This window comes from Canis lupus, chromosome 30 (genome assembly GCF_011100685.1).
Source record: "Canis lupus familiaris isolate Mischka breed German Shepherd chromosome 30, alternate assembly UU_Cfam_GSD_1.0, whole genome shotgun sequence".
Classification (NCBI taxonomy): Eukaryota; Metazoa; Chordata; class Mammalia; order Carnivora; family Canidae; genus Canis; species Canis lupus.
In genome coordinates, this window is record NC_049251.1 from 37123316 (window position 1) to 37141225 (window position 17910).

Below are 17910 nucleotides of genomic sequence, written 5' to 3' on the forward strand. Positions count from 1 at the left end.
GGAGCCCGGCAACGAGGGAAAACTCCGGGAGGCGCCGGGCGCGCGGGTGAGACCCAGCCCTTCGAGGTAAGACTTCCAGGAAATGCGCCCACAGCGGCCGCGGGGTCCGGTCCCCGCGCGCACCCCTCCGCGGCGGTGCAGGTGGGGGGTCCTGAGCCGCGCGGGGCTGCAGCGGGGAGCAGGAGGGCGGGCTGGGGCGGGCTGGGGCTAGCCGCCCTCCTGCAGCCTGGGTTCCCATCCAAACTGTGACCCCCCCGTGTGACCCAGGCGAGAGGAGTTCCCGCCCCACCCGAGCCTCCTAACCCCAAGCAGCTGCACAGTCCCCTCCCCCTCGAGTCCGCTCCCCACCCCCACCCACAGGCCAGCGGGCCATCCAGCTGTGTGTCCTCCTCCCCCTGCGGACAGTCTCTGGGTCTATGGACAAATCCCACCAGGCCCCCCCGGAAATACGGCTCTTGTCCCCTTCGCGCCCCAGGACAGCCTGACACCTCCCCTCCGCACAGGCGGGGCACAGGCGGGGCACAGGCGGGGCACAGGCGGGGTGGCCAGATGCCTTCTCCTAGGCCTGGGGGCCCCTAAGATGGCTCAGGGGTTATTACTCAGATCCCGTGGGGGCCAATACCCCGGGACCAGCTCAAACATGGAGATGGGAGGCTAGAAGGAAGGCGTTGGCCAGGGAGGGCTGGAGTTTGGGTTACTGCAGAAGTGGATCCTCAGCCAAGGCTGACAGGAGGGATGCAAAAAGGTCCCCTGGCCCTGCCATCTGAGGAATAACACCGAGTTGTTCTTCCAAGGATTTCTCACTCTTATTCTTAGCCCACTTGGGACCATCTCTCCCCCACCCCGTTCAGAGCAGAAATTTTGGTAGCCAGGTATGAGGAGGCAGCCTGGCAGGGGCTTTTCTGCTCTACCCACTGGACCACAGGGCCTCCCATGGGAGGGGGAGGGAAGGACTAGGGTGATGACATCACCACATTTCTACTTTTGAGCAGCTCTGAGCTGACAGTTCTCTGCACAGATGCTGGGAGGCCTAATCCTTGAATGTCCTTGGGTCTCCTTGAGGAGTGTTCTTAACCGGCTGGGAGCCCCGCCTGCCCTGATGTGCCAGCCTTACGGAGAAGACCTCCATTTAACTCACTTCTTTGGGCTTCTGTATACAGCCAGGAGCTAGCCTGCCCTACCCCGGCTTCAGGAAGTCAACCCAAATGCTGGGTCCCAACGACCTGTAGTGGCAAGGGCATCCTCTCCTCTAGGTACCCTTCCCGGCCACCCAAATCTTGGCCGTGTCCCACCTTTTAGCCCTCGTGGCCCGGTGAGCTCTCAGCAACCCGAGCACCGATTACACAGTGCAGCCTGTGTCCCCTTCGGGACTGAGCTCCTCGAAGGACAGATTCGACTCATATCAGGGAGCTCAGCGCCAAAACAAGGAGGGACAGAGAGCAGATGGATAGATGTCAACTAAGCATGAGCGACCCTGGAAGTTAGCTAGTGCCATTGAAGGGGCTCCTTGAAGTCGATGGAGGATAGAACCAAGGTTCTGTGTTCTGGGATATGCTGCCAGAGGCTGGCCAAGGGTCAGGGCCCTTGGATTCCTCTCCCTCTGGTACCTCACCTACCCTCAGTCTGGTTAGCACCACTCATCCAGGGCCACCTAGGACCACCCTTGGGTGCAGAAATGACCAGTAGGTAAAGTAGGCATGTGGTGACACTGGCCTCTCCTGTCTCCTCTGTGTGCAAACTCTAATGGGGGGCGGCGGGGCATGCCAGCAGTGTGGCGGGTAGAGGAGCCAGAAACTCAGCCCGTGATGGGCTCCAGTTTGTGGGGAATCTTAGACTTCTCCAGAGGAGAGAGGAGAAAACTCCAGATAGGAAAGGAATGTGTTCTAAATTCATGCCTCAACCAGTGAGGGATTTGAGGGGGACCTCGCTGAGCTTGGCGTAGCTAGAGAGGACTCCCTGGACGGAGGGGGCCGATTTGGTAAGAGACGTGTCTCCGGCACCTTACATGTCATCTGTTAAACCGCACGACATTTTTGTGGACCATTTTATGATTTCTGTGTCCCAACCTAACATTCTTACTCCCATTCGCGAGCAAGAAGATAAAGCACCGAGAGGTCCTTGCCAAATGTCTCATGGCAAGAAAAACTGTGGAGCTGGACTGGACCTCGGGCCAAGCGCCCCACCGGTCAGGCTCTTCGCTGCTGCCCAGCTGACTCACGCAGGTGCAGGTGGGGGGGGGGCGGGCACAGGTGCGGGAGGGAGCACAGGCAGTTCTGAGTGTGGCGTGGTTGAAGCAGAGAAAAGGTGAAGAACGGATCCCCCACCTTGTATATTCTCCCCATTGCTCCAGCCGGGTCTCATGCCTTCTCCAGTGCCTTCTAGAAAGCCGGAGGTCTGTTCTGGTTCATCTGTGTAACACGGCAGACGGGACTTAGGGCCTCCAGCAAGGGGAAGGGCCCTGCCTGTGGCCTGAGATAGAGACGTGTGGTTCTCGGCTTCGGTGCGGGAACTGCGGGAACTGCGTGTCTCTAGGAGACTGAGGTGCTTCCTGCAGGGCTGCAGGGGGCCTGGGTATTCCTGGAATGTAAACCCAGAAAAAATCTGGGTCTGAGAGAGAAAGGAGCTGGGGAAGATGGGCTTTCTTCCCTGGAAGGGATACTGATTCGGAAGACCACCTGGGAGGGGGGGCAAGGAGGTAGCTGATTATTATTGTAGGTCCACCTCAGATCTTACCTGGTGGGAACCTGGACAGGCAGAAGGGGGTGAGAAATTCTGAAAGTTTATTTGCTTGTTGGCTGAGAGCATTGTTCTTGCTTAAAGGGGCAGCTCTGAGGTAGGGGCGTGGCTCCCACAGGGCGTAATGCCAAGGTTTTGGCTGGTTCGCTGAAATTTAACAAAAGACAGAGAGAGAGAGAAAGAAAGAGAGAGAACAATGTAGGATATTTTAGGGTAAGGTTGCCAACTGTCCTTCTTAGAAGTCTGTCTTTATTCTAACATTATATCCTTGCCGCTTTTTCTGTGTTAAAATGCCCTTTTATGAAATCATAGTGCTAGGAGATGGTATTTTTTTTTTTTTGTCCTTGGCTAAATAAAAAGTTGGCATGGGATCCTGTGTTTGTTCCCAAAAATCATTTTTGAAATGTTATTGGTCTGTGAATTCCAAAAGTCTAGGGGCCCCCTGCTGTAAACAATAGAGCGCGAGACTGGGAAACAAAAGCTGTAGAATTAAATACTTCTCTGTCATTTACTGCCCGTGTATGCCTCCGTCTTCCTTCCGTGTATGTGAAATGGGTCGAACGATGTGTGCCTCACACGCTGCTGCGAAGACTGAGAGAATGAATGCGTGCGGTACGACATCTCATTTGTAGTAAGTTCTCAATAAACACTGAGTGGGGGAATATTGAATAAAACTTGCAGTCGCCGATGGAAAGGAGACACTTGGGCAGCCACTCGGGTGGCTCAGCGGTTTAGCGCCGCCTTCGGCCCAGGGTGTGATCCTGGAGGCCCGCGATCGAGTCCCGCGTCGGGCTCCCTGCGTGGAGCCTGCTTCTCCCTCTGCCTGTGTCTCTGCCTCTCTCTCTGTGTGTGTCTCTCATGAATAAATAAATAAAATCTTAAAATAAAAAAATAAAAAAAAGGAAAGGAGACACTTGGCCTTTGGAATCCAATTTAGGTCATATATGTGTCTTAAAAATTGTAGTGTGGACAGAAGTGATGCCTTGCTATGCAGGATCACTTTCCTCAAATTCTCCATCCCTGGTAAGGCTTGGCTGGGTTTCCAGAAGGCAGACTTTCTTCTTTCCAGGATGAGCACTTGCCTAAGTGGGATCAGAGGAAAGAACAGAGCCCTCACCTTCTATATTCTCCCCATTGCTCCAGCCAGGTCTCATGCCTTCTCCAGTGCCTTCTAGAAAGCCGGAGGTCTGTTCTGGTTCATCTGGTAACACGGCAGAGGGGACCTAGGGCCTCCAGCAAGGGGAAGGGCCCTGCCTGAGGCCTGAGATAGAGACGTGTGGCTCTCGGCTTCCGTGCGGGAACTGGGAACTGCGTGTCTCTAGGAGACTGAGGTGCTTCCTGCAGGGCTGCAGGGGGCCTGGGTATTCCTGGAATGTAAACCCAGAAAAAATCTGGGTCTGAGAGAGAAGGGAGACCTCAGAGGCCACACCTTTGACCCCACACTCAAAGCCCCGCTGTGCGCAGGTGCGGCTTCGTCTTTCTGTTTAGGCTGCATATGGTCCTCCCAGGGCACCTTCTGCTCTGCTCTGAGGCAGGTCTGCTCTATGGGCTGGAATCGGGGATATGGAAACTTCCCGCTGGCAGGCCTGACCTGGGGACAAAGACCCACGGAGGAATATTGGACTCTGCTACACTGCCTCAGGTTTCCTGTCCCAGGGAAGACAGAAACTGGAAGGGGGGAAGGACATGGGGAGCAAGGCCGAGTGCACGTGGATGTATGGAGAGAACAAATCAAGCACCTCGTCTTGACCAAGCCTTGGTGCCCATCCCTGAGCACAGCCGCAAATGGATGGAGGCCGAGGAGTGAGATGCCCAGATGGGCACTTCTCAGTCTGGTCAGTGGTGAAAGACCATCCTGGAGGTTTGTCACCAAGGGTCAGAGTAAGTGGTTCAGGAGCTCAGAGCAGTGGTGCTCCTGAGTACTGTCAAGGTGGGCCTCCCGGCGGGGGTGGAAAGTGAACTGGGTTTTCCAGACGGCGGCTACTGGATGTGTGCTTCTTTGGGGGAAACAGTGAACGGAGCTGCCAGGTGGGGGTAAGGCCTGCTGCATCTCTGTGGGGTAAATGAGGCATTGCCGAAGGGCGCACCCAGCGGAGGGTCCACCCTAGGATGCCTGAACGGCTGCTCTAAGCTGACCCGGGGAGAAAGTCGGCTGTCCCAACAGAAGGAAGGTATTGGGTCCTTCTGACTCCCTCTTCCCAGTACCCTCACCCCCAGAGTCTGGCTGCAAAAACCACTGGCAGGCCACGTGCCCACCTCCCCTAATGTCGTTAAGGCACTAGTGAGAGAAAGACCCCACAGGCTCAGTTTCCTATTCGGTTTACCTCCGGTGTCGTCCCAGCCCTGCCTGGTTTCTTTAGGATCTGGGACCGTGGGCCGTGGCACTGTCCCCTTCTCCACCCCCTGCCTCTGTGCAGCACCCCACCCGAGGGTGCCCGCAGCCCCTTCATTTCCAGGCCACCTCCTGGTCTCTCCAATCTTCCCAACCTGTGGTCCCAGCTACTCCCTTGGGACTTGGCCCGGGCGCCGCGGGGACTCCACGCCCCTCTCCTCGCAGGGGCAGAAGACAGATGTGCCGACAGCCTAGCCAGGCCTGGACTGTGTCTCCGTGTCCCACTGGGGCTCCAGCACGTCTGGGCCACCTGCACACCGAGCCAGGCTGGGGAGCGAGGCACTTGGGCGGGGGGAGGCCCCCAAGGTGCTGGCTGAGCTGAGCTGCCAGGAGCTGAAGTACCAGAGACGCCTGCGCCCCGAGTCTGGAGTTCACCATAGGTCAGGGGTGGAGGGAGCTCAGAGGGGGCCCCCCTGGGACGATCGCGACAGGCCGGCCGGGGGGAGGGAGGGAAGGAAGAGACAGGGCGGCCTGGGAGAAGGGGGGGCGGTGCTGGGGTGGGAGGAGGGCAAGGGGCAGCCCCGGGGGGCCCAGGGCGGGCTCGGCCTGCGGCCCGGGCTCCCGCCGCGTCCTCGCTCCTGCCAAGCGGGGCTCCTGGGTCCTGCCCGCCAGGCCGCCGCCCTCTCGCTCGCTCTCTCCCTCCGCTCCTCCTCCCAACCTCACCGCCCGGCTTTGTCCAGCCGCTCTCCCACGCTCCTGTCCTTGTCCCGGCCGCGGAGCCCCTAGGACGAGAGCTGAGGATGCAGGCCCGACGGCCAGCGCTGCTGCCGCCACAGCAAGGCGGGGACGGGGCTCTGGAAAGAAGTCAGGGACGAGGGCCACGTGCTGCGGACAAGTGGCAGGAGAGCAGAGGAAGGACGAGGAAGGCGGGGGCGGGGGGCCTGGTCCTGCTTGAGGTGGCGTTGGCGGAAGGCGGGTGGGATCTGGAAAAGCGGGAGCAGGAGGTGACACATCCGAGGTGCAGGGCACAGGGTGGGCAAGAGAGGGGCCGAGGGGAGCCCGCGCCTGGGATGGCCGGGGGGGGGGGGCGGGGGGGTGAGCACAGCGACCCCCGCCGGCTGGGTCCGGAGGTGCCCGGGAGGGGAGCAGACGTGACCCCGCGCTTGGGCCCCGCCGCCCTGCAGTCGGGTGTAGCAAGGGAACAGGCCAGGGATGATCCGGCCCCTCCCTGGGGGCCCCGGGGTCGAGGGCATCACAGTCCGCTCAGGCACCCTGCGGGGGAGGACGCCCGGGCGCGTGCGGGAGCCCCAGCCAGGCCTGGCAGCGGCTCTCGGCGCCCCGCAAAGCACATGCTTCGTGCAGGCCCCGGGCGCGGCCCCCCCCCCCCCCCGCGAGCCCTGCACGTCAGGGTAACCTGCTATTACATGAGCCTCTCCCTGGACGCCTTCCAGAGAGAGACAGTTCCGCTGGGTAATGAGAGCTGTGCCCCGCAGGCCACGCGGCAGGGCCCAGGGCAGAGGCAGCGGCAGGGAGACGGGGGCGGGGCTGTGGCAGGCGCTGCGACAGGGGCTGGGGCAGGGGCTGGGGCAGGGGCTGGGGCAGGGGCTGTGACAGAGGCTGTGACAGGGGCTGTGACAGGGGCTGTGACAGAGGCTGTGACGGGGCTGTGACAGGGGCTGTGACAGAGGCTGTGACGGGCTGTGACAGAGTATGTGACAGGTGCTGCAACAGGGGCTGTGACAGAGTTTGCGACAGGGGCTGTGACAGACGCTATGACAGGGGCTGTGACAGAGTATGTGATAGAGGCTGTGACAGAGTCTGCGATAGGGGCTGTGACAGAGGCTGTAACAGATGCTGTGACAGGGGCTGTGACGGGCTGTGGCAGGCGCTGTGACAGAGGCTGTGACAGGGGCTGTGACAGGTTGTGACAGGCTTGACAGAGTATGTGACAGGTGCTGCAACAGGGGCTGTGACAGAGGCTGTGACAGGGGCTGTGACAGAGGCTGTGACGGGCTGTGACAGAGTATGTGACAGGTGCCGCAACAGGGGCTGTGACAGAGTCTGTGACAGGGGCTGTGACAGAGTTTGCGACAGGGGCTGTGACAGACGCTGTGACAGGTGCTGCAACAGGGGCTGTGACAGAGGCTGTGACAGGGGCTGTGACAGAGTTTGCTACAGGGGCTGTGACAGAAGCTGTGACAGACACTGTGACAGGGGCTGTGACAGAGTATGTGATAGAGGCTGTGACAGAGTCTGCAGCAGGGGTTCTGACAGAGGCTGTGACATGCTGTGATGGGGCTGTGATAGAGTCTGCGACAGGGGCTGTGAGAGAGTATGTGATAGAGGCTGTGACAGAGTTTACGACAGGGGCTGTGGCAGGGGCTGTGACAGGGGCTGTGACAGGGGCTGTGACAGAGTCTGCTACAGGGGCTGTGACAGGGGCTGTGACAGAGTCTGCGACAGGGGCTGTGACAGACGCTGTGACAGGGGCTGTGACAGGGGCTGTGAGAGGGGCTGTGACAGAGGCTGTGACGGGCTGTGACAGAGTATGTGACAGGTGCTGCAACAGGGGCTGTGACAGAGTCTGTGACAGGGGCTGTGACAGAGTTTGCAACAGGGGCTATGACAGATGCTATGACAGGGGCTGTGACAGAGTATGTGATAGAGGCTGTGACAGAGTCTGCAACAGGGATTCTGACAGAGGCTGTAACAGATGCTGTGACAGGGGCTGTGACAGATGCTGTGACAGGGGCTGTGATGGGCTGTGACAGAGGCTGTGACAGAGTCTGCAACAGGGGCTGTGAGAGAGTATGTGATAGAGGCTGTGACAGAGTTTATGACAGGGGTTGTGACAGAGGCTGTGACAGAGGCTGTGACAGAGGCTGTGACAGGTACTACGACAGATGCTGCCACAGTGCTATGGCAGAGGCTGAAACAGGGACTGTGAGAGAGCCTGGGACAGAAATGTGACTAAGGCTGGAACCACAATCAGAGTTGGGACAACAGCTCCTGGAGCCCAGGCCCACACTCCCACGGTTGACAGAGCAGTTGGCGGTGACAGCAGCAACATAGCAAACACATGGGCACAGCCAGGCCCAGGCACTTGTGGAGACGCCAACAGGCTGGAGCTGCCACAGGAGGAGAGTGAGGGGGGTGAGCGAGGCCGGTTCCCAGCAGCTCTGCCCCAGGTTCGCGTGTGGCCGTTGGGTGAGCTTCGGGGCCTCAGTTTCCTCAGTCATGCCCGCCGTGGCGAGAGGCCAGGTCGCAGAAGGAGACAGGAGCAGATGCGGACGGACCAAGGATCCCTGGGAGGCTCCCAGCCGTGGCCAGGGCCCTTGAAGTCTCCGCGGCCCCAGCCTGCTGACTGAAGAAGGAACGTGCCTTCCACACATGAACAACCGTTTCCCCATGTGTGGGTGCTGGCGTGATGAATAAAACACCGATTTGTTTTGTTTGGGTTTTTTAAAGATTTTTATTCATTTATTCATGAGAGACAGAGACAGAGAGGGAGAGAGAGAGAGAGAGAGAGAGAGGCAGAGACACAGGCAGAGGGAGGAGCAGGCTCCATGCAGGGGCCCGATGCGGGACTCGATCCCAGGACCCCAGGGTCACGCCCTCAGCCGAAGGCAGGTGCTCACCCCGAGCCACCCAGGTGCCCCAGACAACAATTTGCTTTAAAGTAGAACGGAATCCCTGGCCGCGACGACTGCCGCTCCTGGAGAGCTAACTGCCAGGCCCCACGCCAAGCGCTCGGCAGGGATCGGCTCGTGTAATCCTGGCTGGAGTCCTGGTCAGGTAAGTGCCCTTGTCTCCATCTTACAGATGATTAAACTGAGGCAGCAGAGGTTGACTAACTTACCTAAGGTCCCCCCGGCAGAGGCAGAAGCAGGTTTTGCGGGCCGTTGCGTTTGGCGCAGCGTCCTCCTCGCCCACCATTGGCTGCCTTCTCGATCGTAAGTGCTCTCAGGTCAGATGTATTTTGAAATTTTAAAGCCAGAGACTTGTTCAGTGGAAAGGAGGCCCTCAAACCCTCACTGGCTGGGACCTGCCGTGCACAGCCTACAGCAGCCCTGCCAGGGCCGCCAGAGAAAGCCACATGGTCGCCCTGACTGGTGCTTCCTCGGGTTCACGGCCTTTAGCGCGCCTCAGTGCCGCCTGGCCGTCCCGCTGCAGTTTCCCAGCTGCCTGGTCTCCGTGCCGGTCCACCATTCCCGCTCTCTCAGGCTTTCAGCCTCTTCCTATAGGGTCCTTCCCGTCAGCATTGAAGCCTGATCAGATCTCTTGGATCCCAAAAGGTCCTCTTTGAATCCCACTGTCTCATTCTCTCCTTCCCACCACGTCTCATCTTGAAGGGGGGGGCTGGCCTTGCCTTCGTACCTTAGCGCACGGCCAGCAGGCTGCACTAGGCCATGTCTTCAGCAAGACCAGACCCACCTCTCATCCTTTTCCTTCCTCGTCCTCTGAGCATCATGTGACGCAGCTGACCACTCCCCCCTTCCCGAAACATCCTCTTCCCTTGACCAGGAACACATACTCCCCTGATTTCCCCTACATCTCTGGCCATCCTCAGTTTCCCTCCTCTGCTGACTCCTCACCCATTGGTGTCATTCCTGGCTCTGTGGTATGTGCTTGCTTTTCTCGTGCGATCTCTCTCCTCAGACATTCTCGCCCAGGCCCTCAGGTTGGGTTCCCATCCATCCCTCAGCCCAGACCTCTCCCTGGCGATCCAAACCTGTTTGTTCAATGGCCTCCTGGATGTCTCACAAGCCGTGCTCTGCACACTCTTCTCCAAAGACCCATTCTCCCCACTCAGTGAATGGTTCCATCGTCCTTCCAGTGGCTGAAGCCAGAAACATGAGCATCATTCCTGACTCCTTCCACCACCAGCCCCCATACCCAATTAATTCCTAGGTGCTGCTATTTCTCCTCCATAAATATCTCTCAGAAAAAATAAATAAATAAATAAATATCTCTCAGATGTCTACTCCTTACCATGTCCACTGACATGAGAGAGAGAGAGAGGCAGAGACACAGGCAGAGGGAGAAGCAGGCTCCCTGCAGAGAGCCGACGTGGGGCTCCATCCCAGGATCCCGGGATCACTCCCTGAGCTGAAGGCAGACGCTCAACCGCTGAGCCACCCAGGTGTCCCAGCCACCCACTTCCCATATATGCCCAAGACTGGTGGCCTGAACCCCATCCTGGGGCCTTGGTTTGCCATTCTGGGCCTCGGACACTTCCGGTACAGACAGCATCCCCCCCCAATATTGGTATCTATTTGCATCTACAAATATTCACGGAGGCTATCTTCCCAAACTGGGGGGGGTGGGGGGCAGGTTGGGGAGAAAGTAAGAAAAGCGACGAGCGGCCTGGAGGAGGATAAGAAGGCACCTGGCCCTGTGGCAGTCTGAGTAATGGTGCCCAAAGATAATCAAGTCATAATCCCTGGAACCTGTGAATGTTACCTCATGTGACAAGAAAGACTTCGCAGATGTGATTAAGGCTCTTGAAAATGGGAAGATTATTTTGGATTATCTGGGAAGGTCCTAAAGGCAACCTTTAGTGTCCTTGTAAGAGAAGAGCAGAGGGAGATGTGACATGGAACAAGAAGGCAATGTCACCACTGAAGCATGATGCTCTGCTGCTGGCTTTGAAAATGGAGCCAAGGAACAACACAAAGAACACGGCTCTAAAGGCCGGGAAAGGCAGGGGAACGCGTCTCCCTGAGAGTCTCTGGCAGGAGTCCAGCCCTGCCAACACTTTGATTTCAGGACCTCTGGCCTCCAGGACTGTAAGAGAATCAGGTGTATGGCTTTAAGCTAACAGGTTTGTAGTCATTAGTTACAGCAGTGGTAGCGAACGAAGTGGTCCCTTTTCGTCCTTCTTCTCTGTCCCCTCTGTCTTCCTCTTGAGTTGGGTTAATCCCCTTGGTGTGAGCAGGGAGGCCAGACACTGAGCAAAACAGAAAGCCGTTCTTCTCACCTCTACTTGGGGCCCAGGGCCCTCTGGTTCCGGGGAATGGGGGCCTTGGGAACATTAGAAAAGAGGGCACCTCCTCAGAGCAGGAGTCACACGTGGGTCACTGTTAGGGTGGCTTTGCTGGCAGCAGGCACTGAACCGGGAGAGAACTCCAGAGAAGCCATATGGGGATTGCGGCTGATGGGGTGATGCTTCAGCATATGTGGGCTCCCTTTTTGGAACTCCCAGAAATACTGTGGCAGAGGAGGAAGAGGGCAGAGGTCTTGTAGGTGCCAGAAGAGAAACAGCAGGAACTCTGGATGATGGATGTTGATAGAACTTTATTTATAGTCCCAGACTGGGAGGGTCTGATAACATTTGTGTCACATTGTTCTTCTAGCTCACTACTGCCTCCCTGCCTTTATACAAACAAGGTGGCTGATGAAGCAAGTAATAATTCCCAAACTATTTTAATCCCCTTTCCCCATTTCCATTCAGTTTTTATCTTTTTCTTATGGAGCTGAAGTACTTTCTATATTGGGCAGAGTAGTCCCTTTCCTGTCATTCATTGCTATAAACACTTACCCCGCATTTGTTATTTGGCTTTTGATATGGAGTGTTTGCCATGCCAGAGATTTTCTTGCCTTTTTTTTTTTTTAAGATTTATTTATCTATTTGAGAAAGAGCAAGCAAGCAAGAGAAGGAAAGAGAGAGAATGCAAGTGGGGAAAGGAGCAGAGGGCGAGAGAGAGAGAGAATCCTCAAGTAGACTCCCCACTGAGTTTGGAGCCCAATGCGGGGCTCAATCTCACGTCTCTGAGATCATAATCTGAGCCAAAATCAAGAGTCGGTTGTTTAACCAAATGAACCACCAGGTGCTCCAAAATTTTTCATTTTTTATATAGTGAAGAATGTCAACCTTTTCCTTTTATGATCTCTGACCTAGATACCACACTTGAATAGCTAGCTCTTCCCCACCTCAAGAAATATTCATTTATGTTTTCTTATCTATAAATACATTTCAAATACATATATAATCCATGCTTCCCTTATTAATTGGCAAAACCCAATTCTCATACAGTACATTTCTCTATAGATGGATATAGATTCTGGAGTCTATATCCATCCCATGATTTTCTTCCTATTCCTGTTCCTATCCACAACTCCTCCTAAAGATTGTTGTAATGTACTATTATCTTTAAAAAAAAAGAAGATAAAAGAATCTTCCTCCTCTATTGCTTATCTCTTTTAGAATTCTCCGAGCTATTTCTTGCACGATTAATCACATAATTATTTGATTGTGTTAGAAATCATGCTGGTATTTTGATTAAGATTGCACGGGATTACAAAAAAAAAAAAAGGATTGTATGGGATTTACAAATTAATCCAGAGGAAATAGATATCTTTATATCACGGTATCTTCCCATCCAAGGAGAAGGACTGTCTCTATTTAAATCTTCTTTTGTGTCTGAGGAGAATCATGCCATGCTTTCAGCCCTGGTGTAACCTTTTCTCTCATTTTTGTTTCTTTTTGTTCATTGCTGTCAAGTTGGGGGAAGGTAGTTTTGTAAACCAGCATTTAAGCCACCATGATTCCCAGAAGTCTTTAGATTTGCACTGAACTGGGGGCGAAGGCGGAGATGATGAGCCAAGGCTGTGGATGTGGGTGAAATTCAGAAGATTAAATGCTAAGTGAAAGAAACAGAACCTTACAAAGCTCTAGCTTCTAGGGGGGAAAGTGAATGTGGTGGATGTGGCTGAAGGAGCACACAGAAGGGAGAGTTGAAAACTAGCTGAGAGGTGTCAAGTAAGCCAGAGGAGGACATTTCAAGAAGGACACAGTCAACAGAGGCAGGTGTTGCTGGGAGTTCAGGGGGAAATGGCTGTGATGAAGCTGTGGGTTGTGTTGGTTGTGGCTGGTTAGCGGTAAGGTGACTGTATAATGCAAGCTTTAAACTAGCACACTGAAGACCCTGAGACAGCAGGGATTATTTCTGGTGAACTGGGACATACGGTGACGCTGATGACGGTGATCTCTGAGAAAGTGGTCTCAGCAGATGATGCCTACGGTGCTCACATTGTCTGGGTTGAGGTGTCAAGACAATAAGAGTAGCTTGTTCATATTAGAAGTTTGGCCAGTTGGGTCATAGCTGGAAGGAAAGTAAGGTTGGAGGAGGATTTACTTGCTTGTTAGCCTTCTATACTTGAGAGATCTGTCGGTCTGGGGAGGAAAAGGACTTAGCAAAGAGCAAGAGGTTGAAGATGCAAGATGTAGAAGGAAAAATTAATAAAGAGAGGAGGTTCAGGAGGGAAGGAAGCCGCACCAACATTCTGGAGAAGACATGAGGTTAGCCCGGAAGAGAAGGAAGGATAGTTCCTGATGTGAGAGGCAAGTGCAAAAATGCATGACAGGCCAGGGAAAAGTTGAGGTGCAGAAAAGGAAGTTAAGAGAACTCATTTAGCTTCTCAAGAATGGTTTGCTGAGGGGCACCTGAGTGGCTCAGTTGGTTGGGCGTCTACCTTCGGCTCACGTCATGATCCCAGGGTCCTGGGATTGACCCTGCATCCAGCTCCCTGATCAGCAGCTGGGAGTCTGCTTGTGATCTCTCATACTCTCTCCTAAATAATTAAATTTTAAAAATCACTTCTTTAAAAAAAAAGAAAAAAGAATGGTTGCTGAGAAGGAGATAGGTCAATCTTTGGGTGGCAAAGAGCCTCCAAAAGGAAAGGCCCCTTGGTCCCTTTGGGGATCAACATGGTCGACCCCTCTCTGATGGATTGAAATGGTTCTGAGTAAAGTCCACTGCAGGTGGGCCTGCCTGGCACTGACTGTCTAGCTCAGTGCCAGGCCCTAAGCTGGCAGGGCTCTGGGTAGTGCGGTCTGGGGCTGGAAGCTTCTCCCATCCCAGGCACTTTGGCACATCAGAGTCTTTCTCCACTGGAGAACTACCTTAGAAATCCCTTGTAAATCTTGACCATTGAGGAAATCACATCACTGCCTTGGTGGACGAGGACGTAGAGATTGTGTGGGACCAGGTTCTATAGGGATACCTTGGTGTGACAACAGAAGCCACGGCTAATCAGAGGCTCCAGTGCTCTCTTCTGTCACCCAGCTTTGGATGAACCAGCCCTTTTGAGGAAGTCCTTGTATGCTTCAACAATTCAAGGTGAAGGAAAAACCCAAGAGAGAGACACTGTATTTCTTGTTACTTCAGATAGGCTTTAGTAGTTAATATGAATATTTATGAAATGTTTCTCTTATTTATACCCCAAGTTGATTAAACAGGTACATATAGTAGAATGTTAATGCAACCATTTGAAATGATACTGGAAAATAAAACAAGCACATTTGATGACGTGAAAAAATATTTAGGACATATTAATTGAAAAACTAGTATGAACATGGCAATCTGATTTTTTTTATTTTTCAGTTTATTTATTTATTTATTTATTTATTTATTTATTTGTTTATTTATTTACTTATTTATTTTTAAAGTAGGCTCCATGCCCAGGGTGGAGCCCAATGTCGGGCTTCAACTCACAACCCTGGGATCAAGAACTAAGCTAGGATCGAGAGTCTGATGCTTAACTGATTGAGCCACCCAGGTGCCCCTGGCAAAATGATTTCTTTTAAAAGAAAATATAATATATATGGACAGATATAAGACTGTAAGAATATACACCAGTTAGCAGTCACTGTTCCTGAGTGGTGGAATGTAAGGATTCAGGGTGATTTTTCTTTTCCACTTACACTTGTTTTTAAAACTTCCAACAGTGTGTTTGTATTGCCTTTTTTTTTTTTTTTTTTTTTTTTAGTAAGTTAGATAACACAGTTATTTTTTAAAAGGATTGTCAAGAAGCAATAGGATCCCATCTGAGCCTGGAAGAGAAATCTGTCAAGGGGCCCATGTATGAGGTTGAATGCACTCCCTCCAGCTGCACTCAGCAGCTTCCCTTACCAAAGGGAAAACAACCTGGCCAAATTTAGCGATGTACCTAGCCCAGTGCCGTTCACAGGTCGCCCATGGGACACATCCAGGAAGAGCTGCCCTACATTCCCCTCCTGGGGCTCCATAGACAGTCCACCATCCTTGAGCTGGCATCTTCTATCCATCTACATAAATGAAACTTTCCCCTCTTTGCAACCCCTGCAGACAACTATCTGGAGACCACTTGTACCCAGACCAAAGAGAAAAAGCACATTGGTGGACCAGAATCCAGCAATTGGAAGGATGGCCCTCTCCGTTCTAGCCAGAATCCTTGATGAGTCCTATACAGCATTCAAATTTGAGTTGGCTCATGAGCACACTCATCCTGGCCTAGTTTGTTGGTCCATCCTCTATGCATCAGTGAGTCTGACTCAAGTAAAGCCCTTGGGGCAGCTTCTGGGCTCAGAGGCTTTGCTCTGGGTCAGCCCCATTGGAGAGGAGCTGAGTGATGCTTCCTACCTATATTCAGCTCGTGTGTATAAGGGCACAGTTGGCAGATATGAGGATGTCTCCATTGGGCCATGTGGAAAAGCCTGGACCTCTACCTGGCCCTCTACTCTTTCTAGACCCCTGAGCTTTTGACCTCTAAATCAGATGCCACCATCTACCCCATGGGAAACCCAATACGCAGCCAGACCTTTCTGCCCTGGGCAGCAAGGCCACCTCTCCCAGGTCCTTTTACTGAAACAGCAGGGGTGAAGTGGGACAGGTGCCCTCTCTGGTACCTACTAGCTTTCTCTGAGCTTCTTACAAAGACAGTGAAGGAAACACACAATTCATCTCTGACTTGTGATAGGCACTCCATAAATCCTTGTTAAACGAACAAATGAATAAGGGAGTGAATTAATCTATTACCTAGTTTTGTGGGCACAGAGGCCTTACGTGGCTGGATGAGGAGATCAACTCTTTTTTAGACTAGGAACACATAGATAAAAATATCTACAGTGCTCAGCCATGAGTAAAAAAGAAATGCTAAGAAGCCAAAGTTTGTAACTGCGATTCAGAATCTGTATGTATTAATCATTTGTATGTATTAATCATGATACTTAAAAAAGTCTTTCCTTGGCACTGGAACCACAGATTATCAAGTCCAACCGAGTCCAAGTTTTAGATAAGAGAAACCAAGGTCCAGTGTGCCTGGCTGGCTCAGATGCTTAAGCATCTGCCTTTGGCTCAGGTCATGATCCCAGGGTCCTGGGATCGAGCCCCACATCAGGGTCCCTGCTCAGTGGGGAGCCTGCTTCTCCCTTTCCCTCTGCCTGCTACTCCCCCTGCTTGTGCTCTCTCTCTATATCATAAAAATAAATAAAATATTTTAAAAAAGAAAGAAAGAAAGAAAAAGAAAAACCAAGGTCCAGAACAAAAAGGGGGTGTCCAAAGCGAGCAGCCTAGTGAAATGAAAATACAGTACAGTCCTCTTGGCCCTGGACCCTGTAGGGCTCTTCCCAGTGTTTATGCCAGTGTTTTTTTATTTGTTTGTTTTTGGTTTTTTTTAATGAGTTTTGTAATTTTTTAAAGATTTATGTATTTATTCATGAGAGACACAGAGAGAGGCAGAGACATAGGCAGAGGAGAAGCAGGCCCCCCGCAGGGAGCCTGGTGCAGGACTCAATCCCGGATCCTAGGATCATGCCCTGAGCCAAAAGCAGACAGATGCTCAACTGCTGAGCCACTCCCTGTCTATGCTGGTGTTGCTGGAGGTCTGCTGCTCTGGGGCAGCGGGGGAAGTTCCTCTTATAGACAGATATTGGTTGGAAACCACGTCGTTGCTGCAAGCCTACTGTGTGCCAGGCAAGTTGCTAGGTGCTGATGATACAATGATGGACTAGATGGCACTTTGACAAGAGAGGAGCTAGGAATTAGGGTAAGGAAAATGCACCTGGCTTTGGGAGCCTGGAGGAGGGACACATAGCCCAGACTTGGGGTGAAGGGTCAGGTTGGGGGAGCTTGGGATGGGAAGCAGGAACTCCACACCTTCCTCTTAGAGCCTCTCCAGACACATCCCCCCACCCTCCATCATTCCTGCGCCACTCTGTCTCCTGCTTGAGTGAGAGCACCAGATAAATGTCACAGCTCAGAGGCAAAGGGGACAGATAAGCAGGACAGCCTGCTCAAATGAAAGAGGCCCCAGGCAGGGGTGTCAGACCCCAGAGGGAGGCCTCAGGAGGGAAGGGACTTGACATCTTGTTTGAAGGGATGCAGGGGGAAAGCTTAGACCCCGTGGCAGAGGCCCGAGCTCCAGGACCTTTTCAGCAGGCCCTCCAATCCCCGGGCAGTCAAACTGGCTCTGCTCTTCGACCCAAATCGGTCTTGTCTAGAGGCCAAAGCTTCTCTACGAAGCCCTAGATGACTCCTGAACTCTGCCTTGTTTTCTACCTCCTTCCTCCCATTCGCTGACTCTCCACCTCGCTAACAACTCATCCCTCCTGCCTCATCAGCCTACCCTGAGCTATTTTTTCCATCTTTCCTCATTTGGATAGCTCCTAGAATTCAATTTCTTCTGAGGAAGCTTGAAGGCAGACGCAGAGGTGATGAGAGAGGAGCATCCATACTCCCCTGCTGCCCGGTGGTGCTACCAGTAGGGTTAGCCTACGTGGGGGTCTGGGTATCAGGACAGAGGAGGCATATTCCCAGTAGGTCAAGGTGGAGAGCTTAATGAAGAATATCATAAGGGGAAACCAACAAAGACAGGGAAGCACCCCAACAAGAATCAGCAAGAAGCAGCTTCCACCTCGGGCCATATGGATGGAGGAGCTCTCCAGAGAGGACCACCTGACAGTGCTGTGTGGCTTTTCATAGAGGGAGAGTGCCTACGCACAGTGGCCTGGCGGGGAGAAGGCCACAAAACAAACACTCCGATGTCTCTCTCTTCCTGCCCTCTGATGTTCTGTGGTGTCT